The sequence below is a fragment of the Hypanus sabinus genome, chromosome 4, assembly GCF_030144855.1.
Source record: "Hypanus sabinus isolate sHypSab1 chromosome 4, sHypSab1.hap1, whole genome shotgun sequence".
Classification (NCBI taxonomy): domain Eukaryota; kingdom Metazoa; phylum Chordata; class Chondrichthyes; order Myliobatiformes; family Dasyatidae; genus Hypanus; species Hypanus sabinus.
The window spans coordinates 18,304,783-18,317,709 of record NC_082709.1 but is presented as its reverse complement, the minus strand read 5'-3'; the positions used below and the strand labels follow the sequence as shown (position 1 = coordinate 18,317,709).

The 12,927-nt window shown below is 41.4% G+C and overlaps 1 protein-coding gene across 1 annotated transcript in view; it reads left to right on the top strand.

Moving 5' to 3' along the window:
• gpd2 (glycerol-3-phosphate dehydrogenase 2 (mitochondrial)) overlaps positions 1-12,927 on the top strand; it is a 130,292-nt gene that overhangs the window by 45,781 nt on the left and 71,584 nt on the right. The window lies entirely within an intron of this gene.

Here is a 12,927-nt window from a genome sequence, read left to right as displayed (position 1 = left end):
CATTGCTTCTGAACAATTGCCTGAGTGAAATTGGAAATCACTTTCCAAAGAACTGTGCATTTATTCTGTTATTTCTCAGTTTCTTTTCCTTTTACTAATAAATGTTTTTTTTTAATCCTAATGCCTTCTCCTACATGTTCATAGAATTAATATCACAGATGTTCTGAAATAATTGTTAATCAAGTTGCAATTTCTTTTTTTACTTGAACTAACTTTAAAAGTAGACATTAACGTGAACCCACAAATCAGGATGCTTCTCTGAATTTATACAATAGTGGAAAGCAGTTTTGTCACTTCAGTGGAATTCCTTCTTAACATGTCTTGTGGACAAAACAAGCAAAGCACAATAGCAGCTGTTTTTAACAATTAAATTTATAGTGCATTCTGATTAATTGGGACACATTGGGCCAGTATATTTTTGCACAATTAAGTGGCTGCCCCAATTAGTTTCATGGAAGTAGTTAAAAAGGTATAAAAAAGATGAACTATCATTTAACTGAATAGCAAATTATGCACTTAAGTGAAAAGCAGAACAAATGAGAACACTATCAATGCTACTACAGTACTGTGAAGCTGTGTATTAGTTCCTATTAGTTATCAAAAGAGGAATTCATCCAGTGTACACTGTCCTGACTGTAAGTGGACAGAATCAGTGTAGCAACCTAGTACAGACAATGGACTGTCTTCATACAATGCAGCCACCAAATCTTCATTCTTATTGTAACATTCGAGTTGATCATTGATACCTTCAAATTATTTGTAGTCCTAACTTGTTGAATGAGTGGAATCATCTCATTTTCACTCCCAGCAGTTACTCGCATCTCCAAGCCTGAATGCTTGTATCGGCAGTGAGCAATGCAGTTGTGAATTATCTTGCTGCTTAATTCTTGCCCACTATCAGTGACAAAATAACTTTTTTTGAACACCAACACATGCAACTGACGCTATTTAAAAACTTCATTGTGAACTGTGTAGTGTCTAATGGCAACACAAGAGCACACAGATAATGTTAGTTAGAATCTGCTCAGCATAGTGTCCCAAATAAACAAAGGAAAATTGGCTATTTTCTTAATCAGTTTTTGTTCTTTATGTTGTCCAAAATAAGTGTCTGCCCTGATTAATCGATGACCTAATTAACTGGAATCCACTGTTTTCTGCTTCTCTGCCTATTGCAGCTCCGAGTAGTTCGTTTTATTCTGATCATCGTGTCAGAGTGGTAGTAAAGTGGACTGTTCCCGAGAATACTTATCAATGTCAGTAAAACTGCATTGGTGTGTCCTTATTCAATCCACTACCCCATGCAGTCCCAAGCTTGTTGCCTTTTGAATAAAGTGGTTAAAAATTATTTAAGCTGCTTAATTTTAAATGATTCTGATCAGACATCAAACTTTCTGTAGAACTGTGTTCAGACTATTGATTAGGCAGCTGACCACCCGAAAAATCCGGTCGTGCCTCCACGATCTAAATGTAAATTTTTTTTGATATTTTTTTTTCTTGTTGGCGGTTTGATGTTTATTTTTAGAAGCTTCTTGGTTGACGCATGGCTCCGGGGCTGTACCTTCAATAGGTTTCTTTTTTTTCCCCTCACTTTTCTTGCTTAGTAGGGTTTTTTTAAATTCACAAATATTTCCAATCTTTAAGATAATTTCTTTTTTGAGGCATTGTAAGTGTTGTTACTTCGATGTACGGTGCTATTTTTGAATAATAATAATAAAAAGATTTGAGAAGAAAAAAAACTGGTTGTGGCATGGTCCATTAAATTTTTGTATAGGAGTTTTCAGTCAGGTCTGGCAGCTTAAATAGAAGACGCAGAGGCCCTGATACCAGTTTTGGCTGCATGCATAGAGTTATCTTTATAGATATGGTAGGTACTACACTCTTCTAGTGTAGTGAATCTATGGTTGTCAGCCACCATATTAGGTGATCAGCCTGTACCCAGAAGGTGCCATATTTCAGACCAGCTACTGGGTCACTGTGCTGAAGGTTCCCCTTACAGACACTTGTGTTTGAAAGGAATCGGTCACCTCCAGTTACTGCACTTTAGTCACATACCAAGAACACCAAAGGCCATAGAACAATCCAACTTGCCCCCTAACTTTCCTGGAAGTTTTTGATGAGCTTTAAGGTATTATGGGGAATGTTGATGTGAAAATTGGAATTTGGTTCTCTCATTTTCAGTCTGTGGCCTGCTGCTGACGTGTCAGAGTTTATTTTTGGGTGATATACTAATTCCCTCTTCATGCCCCTGTCACTGGAGGAGAAGATGGAACAAGGCGGATGCTGGCTCTCTTTCACGGTTCCCCAGATTTGGCCTGTTGATTTTCCTGGAGTATTGTACTCCAGTAAGTGATGGAAATAAGTCCCAGCAAAATGGCCTACTTGGAGGTCACCAGTTCTTTTTGAAAATGAGCTTTTGTAGAGCGGACCAGTTGGCACTCTGACCCAGTGGTTGGTCTGATGAATGCCACCATTTTCCTTCACTTGTTGCACACTGCAGCTATGCAAGTTAACCAAATGATCCTGGAGATTTTACTATGACTGAGTTTTACTAGAGACCTGAGCCCTGGATAAACTGCTCATGATATGGCCAATACTGAGCCATACATATTCAGGGCAACTAATATGCAGTCTGCTTAATTTGTGATTTCTTAAGGTTGTTATAGCCGGGGCAGGTAATACTGATAAAGTCCCTTTACTGAATAAATGCTCCCAATGTTGTGCACCTCAAATAGCCTCTGACAATCAAGTCTAGCTCCTGGCCTTCATGTGTGGCTTAGCTACTAAGCCTGGCGAAACCATTTCTAAGGAGAATGGGCAAAGGTGGGCTACTGGCACCTTAAAACCAGAGGCTTCGGGCACATGGAGCTCATCAGCCGTGTTTGGCCGCTCATCTCGGAGAAGGAAAATTATGTTCTTAAATTTCTGCTGCCTTGTGGCTATATCCACTCATGGGAAGGCTTCCAGATTAAATCCCAAAGGAAAAATCCAGGGTTGGGGACCCTATGGTTGTGCTCCATTGAGTTCCACATTGACTGGCGACTCTCGTGATGCTGCTGGTGCCATTCCTTTGGGTTCATCAGATGCATGAAGAGGAGGAGGTTCCGACATGGACAACAGCTTGTTCTCCACATTGTACTCCCCAGGCTTGCAAATCTAGACTGCTAGAAGGCAACAACCATGGTCAACCCTGACCAATCAAAGCCTTTTGCTCTTATTCTTCATTTGTGAAGTCAATGAAAAACTGTGATCTGCAAAAGAGACCTAAATACAAGTAAATGTGCAGTTTTTTGTGATTGATGCACTCTGTGTACCAGGTACATCTTCCTTCCTTTAATACAAAATATAAACACTTCTTGCTTGTTAAAAGCTATTTAAAAGCTATACTTTCACACAACTGCTCACCCTTCATCATTTTAATACAACATTTTGGGTGTTCCAATTCATTAAGAGGCTCCTTGACCAATGGGTTATAGGCTAATAGTGAACACATTTTTGCAAACAAATAATATAAAATCTGCAGATGCTGGAAATCCATGCAATGCACGCGAAACGCCGGAGGAACTCAGCAGGCCAGGCGGCATCAATGGAAAAGAGTACAGTTGACGTTTCAGGCCGAGACTCAGCCCTGCTAAAGGGCCTTCGCCTGAAACATCGACTGTACTCTTGTCTGTTAGGCCTGCAGCTGAGTTCCTCCAGCAGTTTGTGTGTTTTGCAAGCAAATTATTTTTTTCCTCTCTTCTTGGAACTGGATTGCTTCTATCTTGGAAAATGTTGCCACCTGCCGAGTACTAATATGTACTTAGTTGAGGCTGAACGATGCAAAGCCACAAAAATCCTGAATTTACTTATTTCACTTAACTATTCTTTTAGTTTATGTAGAAATTAATTCAATCGAAACTACTGACAAAGACAAAAATGCTGTTTGGTTTTATATTTACTTAAGGCTGCGAATATCTCTTGGAAATAGCATTCATTTGGAAGCATATGCAAACAATCTAGTTTGTTGCTGTTTATATCCTTGTCGTTCTGTAAAACCTATAAAACCGTAAGATATAGGAGCAGAATTAAGCTATTTGGCCCATCTAGTCTGTTCTACTATTTAATCAATGCTGATCCATTTCCCTCTCAACCCCATTCTTATGCCTTTGCCCTGTAACGTTTCACACCCTGACTTAATCTATCAACCTCTAATACACACAATGACCTGTCCTCTAGAGCTGCCTATGAAATGAGTTCCGCCAATTCACCACGCTCTGGCTAAAGAAATTCTCCCTCATCTCCATTCTAAATGGACATCTCTCTGTTCTGAGGTGTGCCCATTGGTCCTAGACTCCCCCACTGTTGGAAACATCCTTTCCATAATCACTCTATCTAGGCCTTTCAACGTTCATGAGGTTTCAATGAGATCACCCTTCATTATTCTAAATTTCAGCAAGTACAAGCCCAGAGCCATCAAATGCTCCTCATATGATAAGCCTTTCATCCTGGAATCATTCCTCTGGACCCTCTCCAATGCCAGAACATACTTTCTTAGATAAGAGGCCCAAAACTGCTCTTAATGCTCCAGTGTGGCCTTACCAGTGCCTAATAAAACCTCAGCATTACTTCCTTTTATATTTTAGTCATCTAGAAAATAATTCTATCATTGCATTTGCCTTCCTCACCATTGGCTCAGCCTGCAAATTAACCTTTAAGGAATCTTACACAAAGACCCCCAAGTCACTTTGGAGCTCGGATTTCAAACTTTCTCTGTTTAGAAAATGGTCTATGCTTTTTATTCCTGCTACCAAATGCATGCCCATACACACTGTGTTCCAACTGCCTCGTAGTTGCCCATTCTCCTAATCTGTCCAAGTCCTTCTACAGCCTCCCTGCTTCCTCAATGTTATCTGCCCTTCTGCCTATCTTGGTATTGTTCGCAAGCTTGGCCACAAATCCATCAATTCCACCATCCATATCATTGGCATACAATGTAAATCAAAGCAGTCCTAACACTGACCTCTGTAGAGCACCACTAGTTACTGGCAGAAAAGGCTCTCTTTATTCCCACTCTTTGCCTCCTGCCAATCAGCCAATGTTCTATCCATGCTAGTATCTTTGCTATAATGGGCTCTTAACTTGCTAAGCATCTTCATGTGCGGCACCTTGTCAAAGGCCCTCTGAGAATCTTAAGTACAGAATATGCATATCCATTGCTTCTCTTTTATCTATCTTGATTGTAATTTCCTTAAAGAATTCAAACAGATTTGTTAGGAAAGAATTTACCTGAAAGAAACCATGTTGACTTTGGCCTTTTTTTATCATGTGCCTCCAAATACGTCAAAACCTCATCCTGAACAAATGACTCTAATATCTTCCCAACCACTGTCAGGCTAACTTTCCTATAAATTCCTTTCTTCTGTTTCCCTCTCTTCTTGAAGAGTAGAGTGACATTTGCAATTCTCCAGTCCTCTGCAACAATGCTAAAATCTACTGTTTCTCAAAAGGTCATGACTTGTGCCTGCACAATCTCTTCAGCTACCTCATTCAGAACCTTGGGGTGTAGTCCATTTGGACCAGGTGACATCGACCTTCAAACCTTTCAGCTTCTCAAGCACCATCTCCCCTAGTAATGGCAACTGCATTCATTTCTACCCCCAACTCTCAAGCTGCTGGCATACTGCAGGTATCTTCCACAGTGAAGACTGATGCAAAATACTTATTCAATTTGTCCTCCATTTTCTGTCCCCCATTATTACCTCTCCAGTTCATTTTCCAGTGGTCCAATATCTACTTTTACTGCCTCTTTTACATTTTGTATATCTGAAAAAACTTCAGGTGTCCTCTCTGATATTATTGGCTAGCGTATATTTATATTTCATTTTTTCTGTCCTTGTGGCTTTTTTTTAGTTGCCTTCTGTTGGTGTTCAAAAGCTTCTCTAACTTCCCACTAATTTTTGTTCTACTATATGCTCGCTCTTTTGCTTATATGTCGGCTTTTGACTTCACTTCTCAGCTACGGCTGCATCATCCTGCCTTTAGAATACTGTTTCCTCTTTGGGGTGTACAGTATCTATCCTGCACCTTTCAAATTGCTTCCAGAAGCTCCAGCCATTGCTGAACTACCCTCATCCCTCATAGTTTCCTCTTCCAATGAACTTTGGCCAGTTCCTCTGTCATGCGTCTGTAGTTCCCTTTTCTCCACTGTAATGCTGATACATTTCACTTCAGCCAATCAGATTTGGTTGATTATACAATACCCAATCCAGAATAGATTATCGTCTAGTGGGCTCCAACCACAAGCTGCTCTAAAAAGCCATTTTATAAGCATTCTACAAATTCTCACTCTTGCAATGCAACCCCAACCTGATCTTCCCAATCTACCTGCATATTGAAATCCCCCATCACTATCATAAAGTTGCCCTTTTGCCTTTTCTGTCTCCCATTGTAATTTGTAGCCCACATCCTGCCTACTGTTTGGAGGCTTGTATATAACTTCCATTAGTCTTTTTTCCCCTTCTAGTTTCTTAACTCTACCCACAAGGATTCTACATCTTCCAATCCTATATCAGCTGCTTCTTCAGATTTGATTTCGTTTTTTACCAACAGAGTTCACCCCCCTGTCCCCCGGCCTACCTGCTCGTTCTTTCAATACAATGGGTGTCCTTGGATGTTAAGTTCTCAGCTATAATTTTCTTTCAGCCATGACAGTGATCTCCTCAGTGCCATTCCTGCCAATCTCTAACTGTACTACAAGATCATCTACCTTATTCCGTATACTGCATAAATAAAATACTTTCAGTCCTGTATTCATCACCCTTTTCAATTTTGTCCCCATTACACTGCAGCTTATCCCACTGACTGCAATACTGCCTGGACATCTGGCTGTCCTTCCTGATTGTCTCATTACACACCACTGCTTCTGCTTGTAAACCAGCTGCCTCAACCTCAGCCTATCACTCTGTTTCCCATTCAAATTCCCTGCCAAATTAGTTTCAACCCTCCCAACAGTTCCAGCAAACCTGCCTGCAAGGATATTGATCCCCCTGAGGTTCATGTGCATGCAACCTGTCCCTTTTGTACAGGAAACACACACAAAATGCTGGAGGAACTCAGTAGGCCAGGCAGCATCTTTGGAATCCATAGATGATGCCTGGCCTGCTGAGTTCCTCCAGCATTTTGTGTGTGTTGCTCGGATTTTCAGCATCTGCAGATTTTCTCATTTGTGCCTTTTGTACAGGTCATACCTTCTCCAGAAGGAATTCCAATGATCCAGAAATCTGAAATCCTGCCCCCTGCACCAGTTCATCAGCCACAAATTCATCTGCCAAATCATCCTATTCTTACCCTCACTGACACTTGACACAGGCAGCAATCCAGAGATGCTACACTGGACGTCCTGCTTTTCAGCTTTCTCCCGAGCTCCCGAAGATCTCTCTTCAGAACCTCCTCTCTTTTCCTGTCTACAATACAGTGCCAAACTCTTTGGGGGAGGGTGTATGTGTGTGGTACATATAGCTAGGGTGCCTAAAACTTTTGCACAGTACAGTAACTTAAATTTTCTACTTGCAATTTACAATATATATTAAGAACTGCAGACTGTTTTCTTGTTTGAATTAATATCTTCTATGTTAAAATAAATCCAGAATACTCCCTAACAACGTGCATAAATTCTTCGAGCTCGTAAGGGAGTGAACTTCAATGTCATTTATAGTACTCTGCAAAAGTCTTGTACCTAAGACTTTTTTTTAACAGTACTGTATGTCATTGGTGCTAATATGTACCAAGACGTATGGCTGCTCACCCTTCTGCTTAAAATACCATGGACCTGATCCAAGATGTCCCTGACCTTGGCACCTGGGAGGCAACATACCATCTGGTTATATCTTTCATGTTCACAGAACCTAGTGTGTGCTCCTCTATGGAATCCCCTATCACTACTGCAGTCTTCTTCCCCCCAACCCATCTGAGCCACAATGCCAGACTTAGTGCCAGAAACACAGTCGTTGCGGCTTCGCCCTGATAGGTCATTTCCCCCCTCACCCACCCCCCAAATGGTATCCAAAGTGGGATACTTATTATTGAGGTGAATGGCTGCAGCAATAGCCTGCACTGGCTGTTCATTGCCTTTTTCTGTCCCAACAGGCACTGAGATACCTGTCTCCTGCGACTTAGGAGTGACCACCTCACTATAACTCCCATCTATCACCATTTCAGTTTCCCCAATAAGCCGAAGGCCATCAAGTTGCAGCTCCGGTTCCTTAACGCATTTTCTGAGGAGCTGCAGCTCAGTGCACCTGGTGCAGATGTGGCTATCTGGGAGGCTGGAGGTCTCCCAGAATTCCCCTATTGCACACAAAGAACAGAAGACAGCCCCTGGAGCCATTTTCACTGCCCTAACTATATACTAGCAGATAAGAATGAAGAAGAAGAAACTTACCTGATAATTATCTCGCCCAAGCCTGTGCTTGCCAAAGCCTGATGAGTCAAAGCCTCCCCACACTAACACTGGTCCATTCACACACTGGCCATTCCGCTTGTTCCAGCCTTATTTTCATTTGCCCTTGCTAATGAATCATGATTTGATTGGGAAAATGATGATTGTTCCATTTAAAATCTCACCCATGGATCTATTTTGAGTTGCCTCCTTTCTTGCTCCCGATTGGATTGGACTGCTGGAAAAATACATTGTTATGCAATGGCCCTGAGTTATCTGCACTATGTTTCAAGCCAATAACTCTTAATTACATTATATTGATGTGAAATCTTGATTAAGCAGAACTAATTGCATAATTGATTAGCATTCCACATTGTATTTCTTTCATGTTTTGTTAACTCACTCCATGATACCAAGTATCCTGATGTGAACATTATCTTGTGTCCTTGATGGGCAGTGATTCTCAAATTCCAGCCTCGCTGTCTACGGAGGGGCAGGTGGTGCCTGGAGAAAGCCCAGCACTAACTTCTCAAAGCATTAAATAAGGACTTGCGAGCATGAGGCTGCTGATCAAAACAAGGGTATTATGGGCTCCAGGGTATTACAGGAAACATACTACCATGATAAGAAGATTGGCTGTCTGGCAAGAGGCAAAGAATGGGAATAAAGGGTGCCTTTTCTGGTCGGTTGCCGGTGATGAGTGGTGTTCCACAGTGGTTGGGTTTGGGACCGCTTCTTTTCATGTTTGTCATGATTTGCATGATGGCTTTGTGGCTAAGTTTGCAGTTGATACGAAGATAGGAAAAGGGGCTAGTAGTGTAGATGAATCTGCAGCACTTAGATTGGGAGAACGGGCAAGGAAGTGGCAGATGGAATATAGTGCAGGGAAGAGTAGGGTTATGCACTTTAATAGAAGGAATAAAGGCACAGACATGGAGCATATCCAGAAATCCGAGGTGCAATAGAACTCGGGAGACCTTGTGCAGGATTCCTTAAATGTAAGGAAGGGAAATGCAATGTTAGCATTCATTTCGAGAAGACTTGAATATAAGAGCAAGGATGTAATGCTCAGGTTCTATAAGTAATTGCCCAAAGCACATTTGGAGTATTGTGAGCAGTTTTGGGCTGCTTATCTAAGAGAAGATGTGACATGCTGGCATTGGAGAGGGTCCAGAGGAAGTTCATGAGAATAATTTTGGGAGTCAAAGGGTTAATGTATAAGAAGTGTATGTTAGCTCTGGGTCTGTACTCACTGCAGTTTGGAAGAATGAGGGAGGATTTTATTGAAATATTGAAAAGCTGAGATAAAATGAATGTGGAGAAGATATTTCCTATAGTGGGGGAGTCTGGAAGCAGAGGGCCCAGCCTCAGAATAGAGGGATGTTCATTTAGAACAGAGGTGAGGAGGAATTTCTTTAGCCAGACAGTAATGAGTCTCTGGAATTCATTGCCACAGATGGTTGTGGAGGCCAGGTTATTGAGTATACTGAAAGCAGAGATTGATAGATTATTGTTGAGTCAGGGTATCAAAGATAATGAGGAGAGGGCAGGAGAATGTTGTTGAGAGGGATAATAAATCTGCCATGATGTAATGATGGACTGAATGACCAAATTCAGTCCTGTGTCTGATGATCTTATGTACATTCTGAGAACAGGTTTTTAAACATTAATCTCTATTCTTTCTGCTGGCAAGAGGTTAAATTTGAAATGAGTCAAAGTTTTTCAGATTGATTCAGAGAAGGTTTTATGGTTGAACTGGCACATACAAATGTTCTTGATTTTTCTAATGGTTTTGGAGACATTTTAGTCAAGCCATAGAAAGTGAAAATTCAACTTGGCTTTAGGAAAACAATGTTTATTGAAAGAAGTTGAAAGTTACAAGTTAAAATTCAAGCTCTGTTACTTTATTATGGTCTGGATAGAAACCACGAGATCAGATTTGTCTGTTGTATAATTGAATGAAATACACATGAGGGCTATCACGAGCAGACAATCATCAGAGTTGCCAGGCCGTTGTAAAGAAGCCAACAGATTTGCTAACAGTCTTAGATCAGGGAAGGGAAAGTGCACCTTACTCTGAATTGTGTGTGACATCAGCATCTTGTGATGTAGCTCTAAGGTAACTAGTGCAAATTACAAGTATTTGATTAATGAGGGAACGATAAGAAACTGTACATAATGATTTGCAAAGCATTAATAACTACAGTATATGCCCACAAAAGATTTTGCTGTGCACATATACTGTGAAATTGTGCATGGTTAGGCACAGTATGAACGCCATCTACAGTTACTGGCAGAACTTCAGATGGCAACGAGGAAGTATGTAGGAGTGAGATAGGTCGGCTGGCTGAGTGGTGTCACATCAACCTCACACTCACGAGCAGCAAAACCAAGGAATTGACTATACACGCCAGAAAGGGAAAGCTGGGGAACACATACCAGTCTTCATTCTTAGGACCAGTGGTGGAAAAGGTGAACAACTTCACAATCCTGGGCGCCAGCAATTCAGAGGATCTGTCTTGGGCCAGAATATTGATGCACTCATGAGGAAAAGCATGACAGCAACTCTACTTTAATAGGAGTTTGAGGAGATTTGGTACGTCACCAAAGAAGTTTGCAAATTTCTACAGATATATGGTGGAGAACTTGCCGCCTGGTTGCATCACAACATGATATGGCCGCTCCACTGCACAGCATCACAAGAGGCAGGCTGCAGGGGGTTGTAAATTCAGCCAGATCAATCATGGGCAAAACCTTCCCCACCACCAAAGGCATCATCCATCAGTAACTACCCTCGGCTTCCAGGACTTGCCCTCTTTGTATTACTACCATCAGAAAGGAGGTACAAGAGCCTGAATGTCCTCACTGAATGATTCAGGAACAGCTTCTTCCCCTCTGCCATCAGATATCTGAGTGGCCCATAAACACTACCTTGTAATTTTTGCATTATTTATTTTTTAACTTATAGTAATTTTTATGTCTTGTCTTGTGCTGGCTTTGTACTGCTACCACTAAACAACAAATTTCACAATATATGTCAGTTGATAATAAACCTAAGGCAGCATGTATAGAGGGGAATAAATGGTCACAAACAAGAGCAAATCTGCAGATGCTGGAAATCTGAGCAACGCACAAAATGGTGGAGGAACTAATAGTACACTCAGCGTTACGGACTGTAACCCTTCGAAGGGTTTTGGCCTGAAATGTTGACTGTCCTCTTTTCCTAGATGCTGCCTGGCCTGCTGAGTTCCTCCAGCACTTTGGGAATAAACAGTCGGCATTTTCAGCCAAGACCCTTCATCAGCATGGTCACAGGAAAGCTGCATCCATCGTCAGGATGTGCTCTCCACCACCCAGCCCAGGACGTGCTCTCTTCTTGTTGCCACCATCAGGGGGAAAGTATTGGAATCTTAGGTCCCACACCACCAGGATCAGGATCCATAACTTCACTCAACTTCACTTGCCCCATCATTGAAATGATTGCCTAGCCCATGGACTCACTTTCAAGGGCTCTTTATCTCATGTTCTTGATATTTATTGTTATTATTATTATTTCTCTTTTATCCTTCTTTATATTTGTATGATTTATTGTTTATTTCACATTAGCTGATATCCATCTGATTGGTTGTGGTCTTTCTTCAATTCTATAGAGTTTCTTGTATTAACTGTGATTGCCTGTAAGGTTGTATATAGTGATATATATGTACTTTGATAATAAATTTACTTTGAACTTTGAAATTAATGTTCATACTGTCAGGTTGGTAATAGAGGAGGCCAAGGGTAGACATGTCAGAATGGTAATGGGAAATTGAATTGGAATGGGATGCCACCAGGAGATCCTGCCTTTTGCAGAGGACAGAGCAAAGGTGCTGAACAAAGTGGTTCCCCAATCTGTGTTGAATATCATCGATGTAGTGGAGGCCCCATTGGGAGCATCAAATACAGTAGATGATCCAGGCAGCCTTGCAAGTGAAGTGTCACCTCACCTGAAAAGACAGTTTGAGGCCTTGAATGATGGTGAGGGAGGAAGTGCAGACTTGGTGGGCCAAATAATCCAATTTTTCCCCTATGTTGTATGGTCTTATAAAGGCCATTGCTGAATACTGTCATCAGCTCCTTCTGTTGCTGACATACCACTCAAATTCTATGGTCCCTTTCAGTGGCACCTGTTGAAAGCTGTTGTCTCACCTTCCTTTTATTAGACTGCACTGCTGTCCTTGGCCCATGCATTGCTGGCAGTTGTGCCAAGGCATCGTACTCAGGGTATTGAACTTGCAAATGCAAAAATAAATAAATAGCAATAAATAATGAGAACATGAGATAACAAGATAAAGTGTACTTAAAGTGAGATCATTGCTTGTGGGAACATCTGTATGGATGGGCAAGTGAGTGCAGTTATCCCCTTTTGTTCAAGACCCTGAACGTTGGGGGGTAGTAACTGTTCTTGAACCTCGTGGTGCAAGACCTCAGGTTCCTGTACCTTCTTCCTGAAGGCAGCAGCGAGAGAAGTG